The sequence below is a fragment of the Crinia signifera genome, chromosome 3 (genome assembly GCF_055691185.1).
Source record: "Crinia signifera chromosome 3, ASM5569118v1, whole genome shotgun sequence".
NCBI classification, from domain to species: domain Eukaryota; kingdom Metazoa; phylum Chordata; class Amphibia; order Anura; family Myobatrachidae; genus Crinia; species Crinia signifera.
Window position 1 is genome coordinate 245664216 of NC_139219.1, and position 20396 is coordinate 245684611.

At 42.3% G+C, this 20396-nt stretch overlaps 1 protein-coding gene and 1 long non-coding RNA gene across 6 annotated transcripts in view; one reads left to right on the forward strand and one right to left on the reverse strand.

The window, feature by feature from the left end:
- Positions 1 to 7613, reverse strand: part of LOC146062690 (uncharacterized) — a 40206-nt gene extending 32593 nt beyond the window's left edge. Inside the window, exon 1 of the long non-coding RNA XR_014471467.1 lies at positions 7501 to 7613. This is a non-coding gene — a long non-coding RNA (uncharacterized LOC146062690). The remainder of the gene's footprint in view (positions 1 to 7500) is intronic.
- MECOM (MDS1 and EVI1 complex locus) overlaps positions 1 to 20396 on the forward strand; it is a 463604-nt gene that overhangs the window by 119996 nt on the left and 323212 nt on the right. The gene's annotated exons all lie outside the window — the stretch shown is intronic.

Consider the following 20396-nt stretch of genomic DNA (forward strand, 5'->3'; position numbering starts at 1 on the left):
CAAAGGTCTCTAATGGCTTGCACAATTCATTTTTCATTCACCATTTTTTTGGAGTCTGTTAAATTCAGTGAATATTATTTGTGGACTGAAATGTTCAGAGATCCGTCATGTTTCTGGTGGCCTATGTATTAATATTCCCACCACTGTCACTGTGGGACTGTGCAGCAGCGTGCATTGCATTGCAAGGCAAAATAAACCCAGTGCGATTTGAACTCGGCGCAAAGCGATTTGAACAAAAAAGTTCAAATTGCACTTGATAATCACAACATGTATGGGCACCATTAATGATTGAATTGTTTTATTTTAATTAGCACTTTTGGATAATTTCCGTCAACCCTGGATTCCAGCATCCAGAAAAAGCCTCTAGTAAACTACTGTTTTTTGTGAATCTGCCCTCAGTGCCTTCATCTCTGGCACATCAGACTTGCCTGTTCCCTGTCAGCTCTCTATAGAGTCTAGCACCTGTTTCTCATGTAACAAGCTTGTAATGTCTAGTCTGGTATTATCATGTTCAGCCCAGTTTCCTGTGTCTGCTGTTTTCACACTTTTATTCTAGTAGCAGTAACATGATCTGAATGAATTAATAAATGCGAAGACTGTGTTTTGTTTTTTAAACTCCACTTAATTTCAGTCCAGGTAAATGTATTTTAAAAATGAATATGAGAATCGAGAGATGACAGTTGTGCAATTGTCATATCAGGAAGTATGATTATAAATCATGCGACTGATACAAAGAACAGCACAACTTGATGTGAAAAAAGTCACATAGTACCTCAAATGTAGAGTCACGCTCAATCGCACACAGATACAAGTGTCGCATATCAAATTAATCAGCAAAGTCTTCTAAGGTGTCTCCTGTGTTTTTCTGGTAAAAAGACGTGAAAAATGTTGAACTGTGCTAGCAGAGTCAGGTCCTGGCATACAGTTGCGGAACTTGTGAGTTGTAAGCCCAAAGGCAAAAATATAATTATCCCCCACCTCCATCCCCCTGCTCCACCCAGGGATGCCAAGAGGGGGAGGTACTAATCACCCAGGCCCGGGCTTGCTGGAGGGGCCGTAGTCCGACCCCCCCTTTCCCCTCCGTCTCGCCCAGGCAGCAGCAGCAGCACACACCGACAGCATGTGTTGTGCTGACAACAGGCTCAGCTGAGACCGCTGTCAGCACAGCACATGTTGTCAGTGTGTGCTGCTGCTGAGGGGGCGGCAATAACACCCCCCCCCCTCGACTTTAGAGGTTTTTATTCACCCGCCTTAAACATTTGGGGGGCCAAGGCCTAGCTCTCGGGGGCCCTGGCTCCACCCCAACCCAAGTTCACAACATGCAGCATGGCAGTGGGCGTCAGAGAGAGGCAGAGAGAGGCAAAGGGTAACAGGGAAAAACAGTTGGTGACAGGGGCAGCATTGGGTCCCTTAGTCTTCAGGGTCCCCAGCATAGGTGCCGATTTATGTTTTTGTTTCAAGCCAAAAATATAGGGGAGTGGCTTCATGGGAAAAGGGCGTGGCCACAAAATAATACTGATTTATATTATGCAGCACAGTTGTCTCCAATATTCAAATTATGGCAGCAGTGCCAAATACATAAATGCCCCCACAGTACCAAATACATAAATGCCCCCACAGTGCAGGTACATAAATGCCCACACAGTACCTGTGCCAGCGACGAGGGAGGGGGAGTGCAGTGGGACACGGGCGGGTGGGCCGCTGCTGAGCGGGTGGGTGCTCATCAATTTCCGTGGGTTCTCGGGCCCTCAAGCACCCACAGAATCGGCACCTATGGTCCCCAGTGCACTTCACCTGCTGCACCAATGGTAGTTTTGCCTCTGAGGGCATATCCTTGGACTATGTATAGCAATGGACCAATGAGGGTACAGCACAGAACACTCTTCTCCAGAAAGTCAGATATCTTGTGAATGTTTGTGATATCCAATATCTTGTGAATGTCAGTATGACAGATCGTACTGGTATAATGTCCTGCAAAAAAAAATCTCTTATGATTTGTTTCACATTCCAAATACACTTGTACATACAGAGCAGATATCGAACAGGTCTGGCAAAGTACAATGCAACTAGCCTTATTTGTTAACCAAGATATATATTTTGAAAAAGAAACCTCAGGAATAAAAATGTAACTTCTCTTAAATGGCAGAACTTAAAAATACTGCGTGTTCTTGTTATTATCAACTGTTAGAAAGAAGAAATTCCTGTGTAGGACTAACTTTCCAGTGTGACATTGTTACCGTACTTGCTGGGTTAAATTCTGGGATGTCCGGAAACAAGACATAAAAAGAACCATTGGTCATGAAGGGAAGACACCATTCATGTAATCAGGGCACGTCCTCACCCACCCTGATTCTATAGCACAGTTACCACCCTCCCAGAAGTAAAGATGACCTAGTCCCAAAATTGAAGTCTACAGAAAAGGTTGTGTCTTCCTGGTAGTCGGGATCCTGACAGTCAGAAGACCAACAGCGATATTCCGACAGCCAGTATCCCCACACATCTCAGTAAATATGTTTCCATACCCTTATCCTTACCTAAGCCTAGCCTTCACTTCTCGCAGCCTAACCCTAACCGTTACACCCCCCCTACCCCTCCCCCTCCCCTTAGTGTCTAATCCCAACCCCTGTACTTATCACTGGGATGTGTCAGGATTCTGGCTGGGGTAATTGTACTAAGATGGGAGTTCTATTGAAGATTGGATGTTGCAGCCAATCAGATACAATCTATTATCTTTTAGAAATAAAAGTACAATCTGATTGAATGTTATTGGCAACATCACATCTTCAATAGAACTCCCAAATGTACCCGCGGCTGTCTGGATCTCGCTGTCAGTCTTCTGATTCATTTTTTAATTTATGCTAAAAAAGTAACATCTAGAACAGGGCTGGGCAACACTGGCCCTCCAGATGTTAATGAACTACACATCCCAGGATGCTTTGCATTAGTTTTGCTATGTGGCCATGCTGAAACTGATGCAAGGCATGCTGGGATGTGTAGTTCATCAACATCTGGAGGGCCGGTGTTGCCAAACCCTGATCTAGAATCTGATTGTCCCTGTACTGTATTGTGAAACCCAATTAGTTGTAGACACCTGAACATGTTTTTTTAAATGTTGTTTTTTTTACTCCCATAATCAAATAATCCACTCGGGGTTCTATATGAAGTAGTTATCAGCCTATTCTACTATCACCAGCTGTTAGCTGTTAATTTAAAAATGATAAAACAATTGATTGTACAATACTATATTGTCCTATGGTACTGTACAGGATCCGATATGTAATGCCGGCGGTCGGAATCCCGAAACTGGAATCCCGACCGCCGAAATCCCGACATGGGGGGGGACGTGGAGCGCCCCCCCCCTTGCGGGCTCGCTGCGCTCGCCACGCAGCGGGCCCGGTGCTTCGCTACGCTCGGCACGCTATTTTATTCTCCCTCTATGGGTGTCGTGGACACCCACGGAGGGAGAAAGTTTCGTGATTTCGGCAGTCTGGATTCCAGTGTCGGGATTCCGACTGCATCCCACTGTACATGTCATTCAACTTGCAATGGTAATGACACAGACAGACAACAGCTGCAAGATCCCTGTGGCACAATGTGGCAAGTGAGCTGCCCCTTCAAGGGTGTCCAAATAAGTTGTGACTCCATGCTGGTGCCCCTCCTTCACTTGTGGGATATGGGTCTAATTCAGCATAAATCAGTATGTGAGAATTTGCAGTGGACTGTGAGTAGAAAGATGCCACTGAGAAAGAATTGTGAATGGATTGCTAACGTTTACACAATCGCAAATCCATATGCAATCCCTGAACCACCAAAGAGTTTTTGCTGTCTGTGTAATTGTGAGTAAGTCTGAGGCTTTCAATTATCTGCAACTAAGACAGGGTGGAAGTGGTCATTGATGACATCTTAGACCCTCCCCATATATTCAGAAACACTCAAAAAAGTCTGGGTTCCACCCTCAAACACCGGCTTCCTGTTAGTCAAGCTCCAGCCACATTGCGTGTGTATTTTAACCGCTGACACCCGGAATTTCAATATGTTATAGGTCAGTGGTATGGCCTCATCTGGAATACTGTGTCCAGTTCTGGAGACCATATCTTCAGAAGGATAGAAATACACTAGAGAGTGTAGAAAGAAGGGCAACTAAAATGGTGCATTGGCCTACATCACAAAACTTACCCGGAAAGACTAAAAGATCTTAACATGTATAGTTTGGATCAGAGAAGGGAAAGGGGGGACATGATAGAAATCTTCAAATATATAAAGGGTTTTAACATAGTACAGGAGGGGAATTTTCTTCAAAGGAAAATAAGTAATAAAACACGAGGACATGCACTGAAACTGGAGGGAGGTAGGTTCAGGGGAAATGTTAGAAATAATTACTTCACAGAAAGGGTAGTGGATAAGTGGAATAGCCTCCCATCAGAGGTGGTAGAGGCTAAGACAGTAGAACAATTTAAGCATGCTTGGGATAGGCATATGAATATCCTTACAAAGAAATAAGGACCCCCTCCATAACTAATCTACAGTGTCTTATGGTCACAGGGCCATAGTCAATTGTTTCTTATCGCGCTGACCATGCAAATTATAGTTGGGTTTAGCCGTGCATAATGACCAAATTAATGGGTAAAAAGTTCCCCTTGAGCCGTAAAATGAGTCCCCATCGTAAGGGCTAGCTAAAGTGTAGGCACTATAGCAGTGGTTCCAAAACTCTTTTGACTCACAGTACCCTAAAGCATCAAAATATTTTCAAGGCACCCCTAGGCCAAATGCTTCTTATCGAGAAATTCAGAAAAAAATATTAACTTAAGTGCATTGTGTTTATATGTCACAGTTATCTGGTGAGGGACCGGATTTGCTTCTGTTTGTCCACATATATTATGATTGGCAGCCACAAGCACTGGTTTTGCCTGGTACATTGACCATAAATAATATGAATCCATCTTGGTCCACCAACCCCTGCAAGTGTCCTGAGGCACCCCAGGGTGCCTAGGCACACAGTTTGGGAACCACTGCACTATAGCTGTTTGGCGCCATCTGCTGGCTGCAGGCACACTGACATTTGATTCCCCCCCCCCCCCCCTATAACGTCAGTGAAACTTTCTATTTCATCTTGGTTGCCCAAAACTTTTTCTGAAAACAATACATACTGTAGCGGCATTTCTATATTGTGGCATAATGTTGCAGTCAGTACTTTTGCAAGTGTGTTGCTGCTTTACTACTGCAAATGTGACACAGTAAAGTTATGTGAAAACCAATCTATTGTGTTATTTTTTATTACAGAAATGTTTCTTTAAACAGTAAAATAATAAGGACCTGAGAAAATGTCTCTTGAACGTCTAGTCATAGTTTATTGGAGCAGGGAAAAAAGACTTACCGAGCCACACTGCGAGTGGCAAAATCATTCATGGCACTCAATCATAACAAGTACAACCGCTCGAAATGAATATTTTCTGATGTTAAATTACTACTGGCACATGTAGAAAAAAAGAAATGAAATGGAGTAATGCAGCTGGCTTTGAAATGCCACAATTTATTTTTTGTCATTGTTCAACATTTTTATGTCTATTGCTAACTTCATTTACTCTCATTCGCCAGGTAAAATTATGTTTCAGTTTCTTGTTAAATAACTAGATTGTAAATCAAGCATGTGCTCTGTTTCCACATTTTTTTTTATTAAATTGGTCCATAAAATGTTAATGTTTCTTGTATAGTGAAAGAATCTTAATTAAACCTTTATTTTCAACATTTTGCAAACAGATGTTGCAAAGTAAAGTAAGATTTACTAATGACAGCTTGCAAGGGAAAAAATATCCAGACAGCAGACTCCTTAGTCTGATGATAAAATGTACTAAATCCCCCTGTATTTCGGTAGTCTGCACACTAGATCGCCAGGTGGAGCAGTCATTATGCTAGTTTATTTAAATGGACAGAGAGCGGTTTATAGTGCTGTTTGTATTGATGGGAATATTGCTCAAATGTCCAATCTGCAGTTAGCTTTTATCTATCTAGTGCAGGTTAGACAATGAAAGTGGTTAAGTTTGGTTGATATATTTGTTTACAAATGATGGGCCCATAGGCGTGCGCACATTGAGTGTTATGGGTGCACAGGCACCCCCTAATGCTGTGCCCAACCTTATGAACACCTCCCTGCCACTAGCAACCAGCAATACCTTTTACTAAAGACTTTTAGTAAAATAAATGTTTTTGACTTTATTTGCATGTATTATTACACAGAGAAATTAAATACATAGAAATAGGCAGGAGATTATGGCGTGTTTTTTTATTGTAGCGAGTACAGAAAGATGGTAGACAAGCCTGATTGGCGGTGTTAGACACACCCAATGGGCGTGTTAGACATGCCCAATAGAATGGTGCACCCCCTAATGAAATGTGCTGCGCACGCCTATGGATGGGCCTAATTCAGTTTGGATTACTAATTATTGAAAAAGTCGTCCAGATTTGGTCTATCGCTGTCTACAATTGTAAAGCTCAACGGAATCTGCTGCGATGTATAAGAAACTGTAAATAAATAAGAAAGAATAAACACCCCTTGCAGATTTGCAAATGCATCGCAGATAGGGAAGCATTAGCAGATCCATTCACAAAACCTGAAAAATAAAATAGTTTTTTTCCATCTCCACCAGTCTAAAGGTGCCCATACACGGTGTGATGATCGCACCCATTATAGGCTGGATCGCATCGCATGCAAATCGCATGCAAAACGCATGCATTGCGATGCAGCACATACTTTTTGTACTGTGCGATGCGATGCCCCTGGGAACGCGCATCACATCACATTGCACGGTGCCATCGCACCGTGTATGGGGGCCTTCAGGCTTCCAACTAATCTGTTAAAGAGACAGGCTGGAAGTGGTTATCGCTAGGGTGACCAACTCATCCCTTTAATCCAGGACACATATTAATTACACAGGTTCTGTGGCTGGCTTTCACCTGGTTTTAAACTGCCACACCTCAAAACTCCATTTCACCTGGTTTTAAACTGCCACAGAACCTGTGTAATTAATATGTGTCCCGGATTAAAGGGATGAGTTGGTCACCCTAGTTATCGCTGACATCAGAGATACATCCGAAAAACACCTGGGCAACACCTTATGGTAGGAAGGGGGCTGCCCCTGGCCGCGATGCCAGCACCCCCCCTGCTGTGACCGCTCACCCTGATTCCCTCCGCAGCATTCCTGGCACCTGTACAATGATGGCAGGGGCTGGGACTGGCGCATATGCAGTACCGACCGCTGTACTGCCCACATGGCCAGCTTCTATGGGCTGCTTTGGCAACTGCCCATAGAAGTGAAATTATGGACCTCGCGCCTGTACAAAACAGATGACAGGGACCAGGACCAGCGCATGAGCAGTACCAACGTAGGTACTGTGCATGCGCAGACCCCTAGGCCTAACACTCATACATCCATATATAAAACATTCGGTGTGACAATATTATTTGAATGAGCTTCAAGGGATTCAAAATATGCATTTACTGACAGTGTTCCCTGTTTAGATGGAGCACAGATTTTTTTTCAAGTCTTCTGGAAGATGGTGTAAACCAGGTTTGCACCAAAGTCATCAATGGAGGCATCGCTTGTATCTTCTGGGCACACTGCATTGAAATAAATGTCTACTTGCGTTTAGATTTCATCATAAGGTTCCTATAAGCTGCAGATGATTCTACCCTCTGTCCTAGATTGATTGATATTGTCATAGGTAACCAGCTTGGCTGCAGATGATTCTACCCTCTGTCCTAGATTGATTGATATTGTCATAGGTAACCAGCTTGGCTGCAGATGATTCTACCCTCTGTCCTAGATTGATTGATATTGTCATAGGTAACCAGCTTGGCTGCAGATGATTCTACCCTCTGTCCTAGATTGATTGATATTGTCATAGGTAACCAGCTTGGCTGCAGATGATTCTACCCTCTGTCCTAGATTGATTGATATTGTCATAGGTAACCAGCTTGGCTGCAGATGATTCTACCCTCTGTCCTAGATTGATTGATATTGTCATAGGTAACCAGCTTTCTACCTACTTGGTCTGGCTGGGCTGCAGATTATTACACCTCAGGTAACCAGCTTGGCTGCAGATGATTCTACCCTCTGTCCTAGATTGATTGATATTGTCATAGGTAACCAGCTTGGCTGCAGATGATTCTACCCTCTGTCCTAGATTGATTGATATTGTCATAGGTAACCAGCTTGGCTGCAGATGATTCTACCCTCTGTCCTAGATTGATTGATATTGTCATAGGTAACCAGCTTGGCTGCAGATGATTCTACCCTCTGTCCTAGATTGATTGATATTGTCATAGGTAACCAGCTTGGCTGCAGATGATTCTACCCTCTGTCCTAGATTGATTGATATTGTCATAGGTAACCAGCTTGGCTGCAGATGATTCTACCCTCTGTCCTAGATTGATTGATATTGTCATAGGTAACCAGCTTGGCTGCAGATGATTCTACCCTCTGTCCTAGATTGATTGATATTGTCATAGGTAACCAGCTTGGCTGCAGATGATTCTACCCTCTGTCCTAGATTGATTGATATTGTCATAGGTAACCAGCTTGGCTGCAGATGATTCTACCCTCTGTCCTAGATTGATTGATATTGTCATAGGTAACCAGCTTGGCTGCAGATGATTCTACCCTCTGTCCTAGATTGATTGATATTGTCATAGGTAACCAGCTTGGCTGCAGATGATTCTACCCTCTGTCCTAGATTGATTGATATTGTCATAGGTAACCAGCTTTCTACCTACTTGGTCTGGCTGGGCTGCAGATTATTACACCTCAGGTGCTGGATGTATTTAAATGCTTTGGTAATTGATCATTCTGCACACTGCTTTAGATATCAGAAATGTGTTTTTGACAAACTTAATTTTGCAAGTTAAAAAGTAAATCTCTGTTGCCTATGTGAAGGGAGGAATATCTTATAACTCTTAATGACACATGCTATCTTGGAATGCATGGATGTTTATGTAAGCCCCTTTTATTACCATTCATTGTAGTAGGGGGGTTGGGATTGGGTGGAGAAAGTCCAATTAATGTGTGCAGATGCATTTAATGGTCATTACATAGGCTGTGGCCGAATAGGCTGTGTGCATGGTTTAGCTGTGTGCATAATAGTTTTGAAGTGCATCATTTTTAAAGTGCGGCATAATTTAAATATAACTGTGGCGTTATACTGGCGTTACACTGAAGTGAAACAGAAGGACAGAAGCAACAACTGAGAAACCAAAGTCTGCTTTGAGTGAGTTTAATTTATTCTCACAACATACTACCTGTGGCTGCTTAATCTGGCGATTCAACCATATCATCATTTTTACATATGCAAACAACTTTTACTATCACTGTTAATGCTTGTATTTGCACTGTCAGTTTTGAAAATGCCAAGCTGTACCTCTAATGACCTCACCTGTCCTGCACTTCCATTGATTTTAGGTGTCCCCCAAAATTTTATTCTTGGCCCTCTTCTTCTCTATCTCTATACGTCCTCTCTGGGTGAGCTCATTTGCTCACTCGACTTCCACTATCACTTCTATGCTGATAACACTGAAATCTACCACTCCTTTGCTGATCGCTCTCCCTCTATCCTCACTCATATTTCCAACTGTCTCTCTGCTATCTACTCTTGGATGACCCAGCTCTTTTTTAGACTTAAAATATCAAGGACTAAGCTGACCTCTTCCCACCCTCCTGCATAAAACCTGACCATCTCTCATACTAACCTGTTTATGGTCACCTCTTTCCCTTCTGTGTCACCCCTGTCTGTCTAACCCTCCCTTTTTAGAATGTAAGCTCTCACGAGCAGGGCCCTCTCTCCTCATGTGCCTTTCTTAGAATATATAAACCTCTGCCACCCTGATGATTGCTTCAGTGTCCTGTCCCCTGATGCAACTATCCATATTAACCATGTACTTGTCCTAAACGGTCTTGTCCTGTAATTCATTATATGTTTTTGCCCATAACTATGCTCTGTAAAGCGCTGCGGAATATGTATGCGCTATATAAGAAACTGTTAATAAATAAATAAATAAATAAATAATGGTAGAGCCTTTTAACAGGTAGTGATCCGAATTCGTCCCCTGCCCCGATACTCGGGGTTTGCACTTGCGCATTTCTGCACATGTGCAAAGCCCGAGTGTGACGGCCGCGGCGAGTAACTCACTTGCCAGGCCTTTCGCAGCAGGGTGGAAGGGATGGGGGCAGTGATGGCACTGGGCCATGGGAAGGTCCAGTGTTTTATGGGTGTCCCCATGAAAATGCTGGGCATTCCCATGGGTACTGATGCCTGCTGGGGGCCCTGTCTTCGTCGGCATAGAATGATTTATCCTCACATAGTTGCAAGGGGACACGGCAATGGGGGGGGGGGGGGAGGCAGCCTTTCTGGTGATGGGTAAGTTGTGATCTTCGCAACTTACTGAGCCATCCAGAATCAGGCCCTGAGAGTAATGCTTACCATCGGCTTATACCCTTGAACTTTAATATATGGAGCTATTCACTTATACAGTATACAGTACTTATACAGTAAGCCTATTAAGCACATTCCCTTCCTCAGTTAAGTGCCCAGAGCTATGGGTTGATATCATACTTACTGCTGATTCCTCAGGAGGGTATAAAATGTTGTCAATGCCTATGTCCCTTAGGTGAGAATATCTGCGGATTGATGTATGACACTGTGATGTATGACACTGTGATGTATGACACTGGGATAGTAAGTGTGAGGAGCCTGTTTATATCAGTGGCCTCACTAGCTGGGTGCCATCAAAATGCCAGCTCATCTGCATTGGCAGAAGCCGGGTTCTGCATTGTGATACTTTCCTGCTGTCCCCAGCTCTCATCATAGCTAAAGAGCTGGCGATGCGGACAGCCCTGTCTCCGGGGGCAGCTAGCATGTCCGGGGATACTGGACACACCCTCTTAGTGATGAAAATTGGGTCCCTGTGAGGTCATGCCCTTTTTCAATTAGACCACATTCCCCCCTCAGGTGGCCACAGCTGTGAAATGAAATGTGGAAACCAGTGGGGTAAATTTCTGGTGGCCCCCACCTCCAGTTGCTACTGCCATAGTCATGCTCAGGTGATTACTGCTGAATAAATGACTTGCTCTCTGCTGGGTGTAACATGATGGGCATTGCTGTGTGTATTGTAATACTACCATTAATATATCTTCTAGCTGACAGGATGTGAAAAACCTTTCATTATTTCTCATAAAATAAGTATATATATACTAACAAGATTGATCATTGAGTGTCTCTAATATGCAGTTGTTTGTACTAATATGCAGAACTTACAATGTTCTGTGTGAGCCCTTCCTGCTCTCCCTGCAGCCGATAGGAGCACTCTGCTCAGCCGGGCTCCTCGGCAGGGAAAGAGTTAGGTGTGCCTGCTCGCATTATCTTGGATTGTCAGGAGACAATTATGGGTTTATTAGCTTTATTATGATTGGCTGAGACTCATTTTTCCAAGAGCACTTTATTTGTAAAACAGATCATTAGTGATAAGATTAGATGATATGGGGCTGACAGAAAGGGGTGGGTGACCGTGCCGGATATTTTTTTGTGAAGAATGTCTATACTTCAAGAGCTTGTTTTTCAGACGACTTTTAGATGAACAGATCTCCGAGATTAGAATAGTATTGTTCTGGTGTTTTCACAGCACTTGTTGAAATAAAGCATCCTAACCCAGACCGGAAGAAATTTGGATTACTAGACACTAACTGTTAAGGATTAATCATAACAATTAGCTAATGTGTTAACAATTAGTACTTTCCATCAACCTGCTTTCAGTGGAACGTCTTCTTATTCATATGGAGCCTAAAATGTTATGAGGTTGTAAAGGAAAGCACAGCGCTGGCTTCTCTTTTCATACATCTTAGCCAGGACTATCTCCAGGGTATTGTTTACAGTGATTTTTCTTTCATTATGACGTTACTGTATAGGCCTGGGGTGGTAGCTAGACTGCAAATAAGCACATTTTATCCAACTCTTGTTGTATTGTGCCATAACCAAATGCAATGAAAAATGAATCGAGCCTTTGGGATTTTAGACTTGCGCTAATCCACTTTTTCAAACAACCGTTCTTAATAGTCTATGTCTTGTTTTCTATTTCTTTTAAAAAGTAATAGAACTCAGTTTTCACAAGATATATTATATTTTGCTAATAAGTCTGGGTAGATTACGAGTCTAATGGGCATATTCTCCTGATCACTAAAACAGAACAAAACACAAGGATTATTATGAGAAAAAGAAGGATTTTTGTTTTGTCAACTGTTTAAACTAGCCAGAACCAGAAACTCCTACCAGGAGCTGAAGGGCTTAGTTATAGACATGGCACCTGATGCAAATGAAGGACTGGCAGGAGAGAATAACACGAACGATGTACATTTACACAAAGGGCTGAGATCTATATTGCTGTGTAAATTAAAGCAGCCAGTATTTTCCCTGCACAGAAACAAAATAACTCACCCAAATCTAATTCTCTCTGCACATGTTACATCTGCCCCACCTGCAGGGCACATGGTTTTGTCCATTTGAGAAGGAATTTACCTCTGAGTGTGAACCAGAATAAGGCCCTAAATCAGGATCACTCGTAGTGATTCCAAATCGGCCTCATCCCCGATTGCCAGGGTTTGCGCATGCTCATTTCTGTGCATGTGCAAACCTGGAGTTAAACACTCGCCAGGCTGGTCGCTGCAGAGAGAGAGGGAGGGGGTGTGTAGGAGGTGGCAGCAGGGGAACGCCCAGTGTTTCATGGGAGTTCAATGTGTATATTTGGTAACATGGACCCCAAATGTTAGTACTTTGTCCCCTTGCATGGCTCATTCATACGGCATGCCACCAGCAAGGTGCCTTGCTGTGCTCAGCACATTTTACGATCCCAATCGGAGTCCATGTGTAGGGCAAAGTATGAAAAGTACATAAAAAGTCCAAAAAAAAGGCAAGTCGCTCTTTTCACGCGTCGGCCATTGACATGTCAACCTTTTGATTGTGTCAACTTTTCGTCAGAACAACTTTACGTCGTTAACCTTGTCTATGTTGACCATATGGTGTTGACCGATTGACTCTTGACCTACGCACTGTTGACCGATCATCAGGATCCCTTCCAGAACACAGGAGTCCATGCACATCACAAATAAATACATACTAATAGTAATAGTAATAAATTCTGTAAGTCAAAATAATTCTATATACAGCCCTTGTCTAGATCCATAGATTTTGCATGAATATTTGACAAAGTCTTTTCTAAACAGCTCTGTTAGTACAATGCAATAAAATGTGATGACACTTGTACAGAATGTTTAAAGTGTAATACTTGTATCCAGAATGCTGGCTCTAAATTACCATCATCTCTCAGGACTATTATCTCTGCTGTACATTCCCCTTCACTGAGAAAGGAACGCAGTGGGGGATTTGTAACACAATGAGTCATTTAATGATGTTGTTCACTAATCTTCAATGATATCCCGAAGACATAGTTAACAAGAGAATAAATTGTCTTTTTCAGAGAAATTGCAGAAATATGTTTGTAACAATAACATTTGTGACAAAATGCTGGATATAATGAATCCATATTTCTAAGCAGCAGTCTACCATTAGTATGATAAATTGCAGTATTAAGTCCCCAGTGCAAACCTATATGATTCGCAATGTAAAAGACAGATTTAATGATCAATATTGTTTTCCATCAGATAGCAATATAGACTCACATTTGTTGTACCTTACTCATAACTTGGACCTGTTGTACACCTGTTCTCACCCAGGGCCAGATGCACTAAGCTTCAAAAGTGATAAAATGGAGAGTGATAAACAACCAACCAATCAGCTCCTGCCTGACATTTTTCAAACACAGTCTGTGACATGACAGGTAGGAGCTGATTGGTTGGTTGTTTATCACTTTCCATTTAATCACTTTTGAAACTTACTGCATCTGGCCCCCAAACTGCTATTACACTTACTCTGTGTGGCCAGCACTTCTTTTCCCCATTCTCCTGTCCATCCATTGCTGAAGTGGGAGTGCCCCGACAAACACTGCACACAATGATAACAGAACAGAACATATAGGATTATTATATAGATCAGTGGTCTCCAACCTTTTTTGGGTCGGGAGCTACTCGCGACAAAATAAACCGCCCGAAGAGCTACTAAAGTAAAAAATGTTAAAAAATCTGCATAATATAAAAAACACACACTGCAATGCCCCAGACATAATATGCCACACACTGTAATGTCCAATATGTCACAAACATACCTCCCAACACTGGAGGCAGAGGAGAAGAGACATCTACGCGTGCCGAAGGCACGCGCCAAAAATTATAGGGTTCAGCTACTACCGTGGAACTCCTGCAAGGCTACATCCCCCATTTTTTCCGCTATGGGGGCATGGTCAGCTCTCTAAGAGCTGTAGCCACATGGGGTGCGGCCATGGAAAATGGGGGTGTGATACACATATGCCCTCAATAGTGCAGTGCCAGATACACATGACCCCAATAGTGCAGTCCGTGATACCCATTATAAATATGCCCCGCACCGTGATGCTCCATTATACAAATGCCCCACACCGTGATGCACCATTATACATATGCCACACACCGTGATGCACCATTATACATATGCCACACACCGTGATGCTCATTATACATATGTCACACACCGTGATGCACCATTATACATATGCCACACACCGTGATACTCCATTATACATATGCCACACCATGATGCTCCATTATGCATATGCCACAATGTAAAGCTCCATTATACAAATGACCCCACAGTGTGATGCTCCATTATACATATGCCACACACACACACAATGCCCATTATACATATGACACACACCGTGATGCACCATTATACATATGCCACACACCGTGATGCTCCATTATACATATGCCACACCGTGATGCTCCATTATATATATGCCACACACGTGATGCTCCATTATACATATGCCACACACCGTGACGCTCCATTATACATATGACACACACCGTGATGCACCATTATACATATGACACACCGTGATGCTCCATTATACATATGCCACACCGTGATGCTCCATTATACATATGCCACACCATGATGCTCCATTATACATATGCCACACCGTGATGCTCCATTATACATATGCCACACCGTGATGCTCCATTATACATATGCCACACCGTGATGCTCCATTATACATATGCCACAATGTGAAGCTCCATTATACAAATGCCCCACAGTGTGATGCTCCATTATACATATGCCACACACACAATGCCCATTATACATATGCCCAACAACGTGATGCTCCATTATACATATGCCACACCGTGATGCTCCATTATACATATGCCCCACACCGTGATGCTCCATTATACATATGCCGCACACACTGTGATGCACCATTACACATTTGCCACACACCATGATGCCCATTATACATATGCCACACACCGTAATGCTCCATTATACATATGCCACACACCATGATGCCCATTACACATATGCCACACACCGTGAGGCACCATTATACATATGCCACACAACACGCACCGTGATGACGATTATGCCTATGACCCACAAAGTGAAGCTCCTTTATACATATGCCCCACACATTGATGCTTATTAAACATATGCCCCACAAATGATGCCCATTAAACATATGCCCCACACATTGCTGCTCATTAAACATATGCCCCACAAATGATGCCCATTAAACATATGCCCCACAAATGATGCCCATTAAACATATGCCCCCCAAATGATGCCCATTAAACATATGCCCCCCAAATGATGCCCATTAAACATATGCCCCACACATTGCTGCTCATTAAACATATGCCACACACATGATGCCCATTAAACATATGCCCCACACCCAAGGTGTGGGGCATATGTTTAATGGGCATCATGTGTGTGGCATATGTTTAATGATCAAACATATGCCACACACATTATGCCCATTATACCTCGAGGCTCAAGCAGTGGCAACCGAATTTTTACCTAAACCAGTGCTGTGATGCAGGACTCGATCAGAGGCTGTGGTGCAGGACTGTGTTATTTTGCAGAGGCGCTGCTGTGGCGTCTCCAGCAAGCCCGCGAAATCATACGCTGGGGACGTGCTCGGGACGTCATTAGGTCACGCGGCATAAGACCTGCCGCAAAGCGAGGAGGGGGTCACAGCCGCAAAGTCGCGGCTACACAAAGCGGATTGAAAGCGCCTTTAAAGCAGTGTCTGACCTCCTGCCGCCAAACAAGGAGCCTCATCGCGGCAGGAGGTCAGCAGAAAGGCAAACGAGCTACTGTAAAACAGCAGGCGAGCTACCCGTCGCTCGCGAGCGACGGGTTGGCGAACCCTGATATAGATAATACAGTATGTAAAATAATATTGTGAAAATTGATGTAAAGGCCTAGGGTCAGATGTATCTAAAAGTGATAAAGTGGAGAGTGATAAAAAGCCAGCCAATCAGCTCCTAACTGTCATATTACCGGCTGAGTTTGAAAAATGACAGTTAGGAGCTGATTGTTTATCATTCTCTACTTTATCACTTTTTGACGCTTGATACATCTGGACCCTAATGAGTTCAATTCAAATAAAGTATGCAGTATTGTTATAATTTATATGTTCTGGTACACTTTATGATTGGAAACGGCATAAGCGTCGACTTACTACACTAACAGCCTATGCAACACATACTAATACATTATTTCATTGCCATCATGTTATTTATTGATCTGGTTGATTCAGTGAAACTTGTGCGATCTTTACAACAAAAACCTTGTACCAATCAAAGCTCTTTCAAAATTAGTGTAGGGGCTTACAAAAAAAAAAAATTCAAACTAAATAACTTCCAACTATGAAACTAAATATAAATCAAGAGTTAAAGGTCACAGATTGCCTTTTATTAAATTTGTTATCCATGTCAGAATTAATTTGTATACAACAGCAATGAATTACCTTTTATAACAACTAAAAACTTTTAAATAAAGTTCTCTGAAAGAAGGGAATGTCCACTGTACATACATACAATATTGGCTTATACAACCCCCCCTCCCCCCCCCCCATCATTCTGAAAAAGTTCTTAGTCTGTAATTTGCTGTGCATCTCTGTGGCAAAATTATAAATCAACTTAGAACAAATACGGGTGGTCCCTAAACAATTGTTAAAATCTTTTTTTTTTATTATTTCCTAATTTAATACTAAATTTGTTAAAAAGTTTGATAATAAGCACTGTCGGAACTAATACCAAATAAGCATGTCCCCAACTTTCAGTTTATTACAACTAAAATAATATTTATTTAAAAAATAAAATAAAAAATTTTAAGAAATGCAATGTAAGAGTATGCTGGAACCGTTAAAATTACAAGGGGTTTTTGGAAGGGGCAAAAGTCTTCATCCTGCCACTGCCCTGTCTGTAGGTAAATTATTGCAGATGACAGGCTCTTTCCCTCTCTGAAGTTACAAAGAGCTGGATCATGTGAAACATCGTCTTGGCTCAAGGTTGATACCACAACTCTAAATGTCCTTATTGTTGGCCAGGAGTCCAAGACCACCATTCAGACATCTTTGATCGCTAGATTAGTCATATATGATTGATTATACAAGGAGAGCAGTCTGGATATGTTTGCATTATCCTCTCATTCGTATGCACCATATAATATGTTGGCACAAGTGCAGTGACTTAAGTCTTCTAATCAGCTATAAGTACATTGAAAATCCCATAAGATGTTCTGGTGACTGGCAAGGCTTCCACACCACTGTGGTTTCTTCCCGGACTGCACGGACTGTGCTTTTTCAGCAACATTTTGCAATATATTATCAGAGAATAATATTATGCTGAGGAATATCCGACTTAGTAATTATTTCAAGAAGAAGAATATTTAACATTAAAAGTAGGATTCCGTTTTTATCCTAAATAAAGGTAAAGTGGTTGTCTGGCCTGTATTGCTATCATGAAACATGGAATTCCTAGATTTTCATTTCAAAATTATGTAACCTTACTGAATTCTGGTATGCCCCTGTAATACTTTATATGCCCCCTGCGTTTAGCCAAGTTACAACATGGTCCACAGTATCAGAGTGAATTAAGAAGTGTAATGTCACTAGAACTATTTATACATTTACACACTGTGGATTCTCAGACCAAAGACACATTCTAAACGCTTTTCAGATGAACCAGTTCCATGCGGTGAATTCAGTTCATAATGATGGACGTGATGCGCTGTTCCAAACCAGCACATGGGGGTGTGGTATGACACCCCAACAGTCGGGATTCCGACAGTCATTAACCCAAATTGGGTTAATAGCCGCTGCCTGTGTGTCTGGCTTTTAGCAGTCTGGATTCCGACTTCGGGGTAATGACTGTTGGAATCCCGACTGTCGGTGATTCCTCCGGTACCCGACTGTAAGTAGCTGATGTGGGTGCAGCTGGTGTATTACTGTGATTCCTGGGGCACATTTGAATTGAATTCCCCCCATTAGTTTTTAATAAATGATTACAGGATGCCATTCCAGATAGTGACCACACTCTTTAAGCCTCCTTCACACCTTGCATCTAACCCATTAATTCGATACATCATAAGCAATGCTTAAAATGTAAAAAATGGACAGGTAGCAGTAGCATTTAGATTACTGTACAAATATGCTGGCAGTTTGTGATCCTTTGTCATCTTGACAGCTATCTGCACTTCTGATGACTCCGTTAGAGTTTGCTGTAAGAATAATTTTACGTTAATACAAGTAGAGTACAGTAAAGATGCGTTAAGCATGACCCTGAGACAGTCATCTTATTTTAAGCATGCTGATGTGTATTCCCACAATAACAGAGTAATCCCATGCTGTCGGTGATACCCCATACACACCACACATGCTGGGGTCGCTCCCGGGTTTAGGACACAAGTCCAATCTAGGAGTGACCCAGGCATTTGTGGTCTGCTAGCTCCCCGTGGGGCGGAGCGATGGTGTGTCATTGATGGGCGGAGAGGAGGCAGCACTTGGAGATGACAGTGCTGCCTCCTCCATACTTTGAATGGCACCTGGTTTGTTCCACTCAGTTACCTGTTCACAACGCACCATACCCCAGGAAGATACCAGGAGCAACCCTGGTAGCTAGATGGGTTGTAATGCCGGGGCATTGCTCCCAGGATTTTGGCCCGGGACCCATTCACAACAGCACTACAACCGGGTTGTTCCTGGGGCCAATCCAGGAAAAAAAGGCTGATGTGAATGGGGTATTACACTGTTTTTGAAGAGTTCCATGCCAGACATTGTAACCTGGGCCTAGTTATCACTCTGGCAGCCTGGCCCTATACTCTGCTAGCACCTATTGTATTCAGTAACATTTTCAAATTAACTGCTAAATAATACAGGAGTCACCTTGTCTGCTCCCCAAACATATGTGGGCAGCCTTTCTTTTTGAGGGCTGCACATATTATATTAATTACAGTGGTTTGTGAAGTGACTGGAAGGTGTTGTGGGTTGTGAAGATGTTAGGCAGAATTGTACAGAACTACAGGGACATTGACATGGAATACCCTACTGTACGGCTTTAAGAAGCAAATGAAACATATGCATGATGTAAAAATATACCTATATATCAAGTTAACATCATAATGTGTATTTACTTTAGCATCTTCTGTTTATATTAATCCATCCAGGTTTTTCCATTGACAGATATGAAAGGAAATTCAAACTTGCATTAATACTGTAGGTTATACTGTATTTTGTATAAATAAGAACAATTGCAGTATACATTTACAATCATTTTCATTTGGTTGATTTATTTCATAGTCCTCTGTATTTGAGTAAACAGTGGGTGAAAAGCAACAGTGTTGAATATACAAAGATAGCTGTTAGGTTTAGAGCAACAAAAAAGACATAGAGGAAAATACTTTGCGACCGATTCTAGTGCTTGTTGTTTTTTAACTGGATAAACATTCTTCTATTATTCTTTCAAGGCAGCAAACTGATTTCCCATTGAGCATAGTGTTGTATCTATTAGTCTTGGAATAAGGATGAATCACGAATGTCAGTCTGTCTGAAGAAGAGACACTCTTTCCGGTTTCCACTATAGTAGGAAGAAGTAATAAGATGCACAGTGGAATGCATCCTTATCAATGTAATGTGGTATACACACGGTTCCATATAGTCTATTTTTCTATTCAATTTTTGCTTATATAAGGGAAATCGAATCAAAATCGAAAATAAAACGGAAAACGAATGCATTCAAGTTTGTTTGGTGTTTTACCTGGTTTGTGATTTCTCCTGTCAGTTCAGCTCTGCTCCATGCTGCCAGGCAGTTCTGTGTAACCTGAGCATTGCTGATTGATTACGGGTCCAGTATGATATTCCGGCAGTCAGAATCCCGGTGGTCGAAATACCGACGCCGGAATACAGACCTCCG